We start from the raw sequence: 1,632 nt of genomic DNA on the forward strand, positions 1-1,632 counted from the left end.
GGACAAGGCAGTGATGAAGGCTAATAAGATCATGGCCATGGGGAACATGTGTACATTGGTCCGGCTCAGGAATCCCAGCAGAACAAAGTCTGCTAAAAAGGTTTCATTCTCACTCTTCATTTCCTCTACACATGGCTTTGCTTCAAGCCCTGGACAAGAACCAAATGCCTGGTGGAATATGTACACACTTCCTACTGGATAACGCTCATGGAAACTGAGGCAGCAGGCAGGATTTCTTCTCCTGTGGAAGAAATGGCAGACATTATGATAGATAAGACAATAGCCTCACTTCCTCGGGAACTATGTACATTTAGGGTAAAGATTTCCTATTATTAGCCTAATATTTCTATGTCCAGCTGCAGGTTCCACCTACAAGTGAGCTGCAGTGGTTTAACTCATGGTTTGTCTATGCTGCAGACATAGAAATGATTACAGCAGGGATTAGCAACCCACGGCCTGCCGGACCTTTGAATATGGCCTGATTATTTTGGGTCATTGGTGGCATTTGGAGGTGGGGGACACCATCTTCAGGTGCTCTCCCCAGGCTGTCTCGAGGACAAGCACCATCTGTGGGCATTCTTTTTGTGCCACAGGTGGAGATTGGTGGCAGTGGTGGCAGGGTGCTAGGGTGCCCACCTCCAACCTGCAGTAGGTCATTCCAGTTTGCCGCTGGAAAAGCTTGCCTACTCTTCAACTACTATGCCCTACAGAGATGTCATAGCTAGAATTAAACAAGTTAATTGGAGTCCTAGTTGCAATCTAGCCATGGCAGTGAGGAAGTCAATGCATGCCACCTTCCCTGCCCAGATGCAGGGAAAATAATCAGTTCCTATGCTCCATGCTGGCAATAGTAGCCATATAGTACCTGTGCTGCTAATACTACCTTGTTATATGTGAGTCTGACTGAACTCGATGGGAAACAATCTCACAGAAAAAACTCATGGCAAAACGATTCACAATGATTGAGTGTGGCTCGGTCCTCCTGGCCATTCTCCTTTTCCATCACTACCAGCAATGACATATATCATGAGTAACATGATCGGTAGCAGGAGAAGGAGCACTTGGCAATGCAGCCATGGCACACGGGAGTATGAGGAAACATGCTCTGTCCCAAACACCTCACCATTTACCAAACTCTAAAAAATACCCCATAGCTGCTCCCCAGCCATAGCGTGTGCTGGGCAATTAATGGGACAATGAATGCTTGAAGGTATCTACAGTGAAAATATCTGCAGAACAAATCCTACAAACTTAGGTGAGAAAAGAATGTGTGTATTTGTTAGTTGAAATTTTAGTAGAGGAAAGTATCTATGGAAAGCCTGAAGGCCGGTGTCCCATTTAAAAGAATGTTTTTAACAGAAAATCTTCCATCAGCTCTGGGATTTTAGTGTCCAATTTTTCAAGTGATTGGGTAGGTATCCCATAAAAGCAACTGAATTTCAGAGGACAGGTTCTCAGCTCTTTCTGGATATCACTATACAGTAACTCAGGCAGCTGAAACTGAACTAAGACTAGATGAAAGGTAACACCTAGTGAGATCAGCTGTAGGCTGTTTGAAAAAGGAAAGAAAAAGAAAGAGAAAGAAAGACTACAAAAAACTGCTTAAAATGAAAACATTATTTTCATGAAAAA

General features: G+C 43.8%; 2 pseudogenes; both read right to left on the reverse strand.

Annotated features, from left to right (window-relative positions):
• Positions 1-120, reverse strand: part of LOC102388666 — a 940-nt pseudogene extending 820 nt beyond the window's left edge.
• LOC102367753 overlaps positions 1-1,632 on the reverse strand; it is a 17,000-nt pseudogene that overhangs the window by 1,946 nt on the left and 13,422 nt on the right.

The sequence above is a fragment of the Alligator sinensis genome, unplaced genomic scaffold, assembly GCF_000455745.1.
Source record: "Alligator sinensis unplaced genomic scaffold, ASM45574v1 scaffold1602_1, whole genome shotgun sequence".
NCBI lineage: Eukaryota > Metazoa > Chordata > Crocodylia > Alligatoridae > Alligator > Alligator sinensis.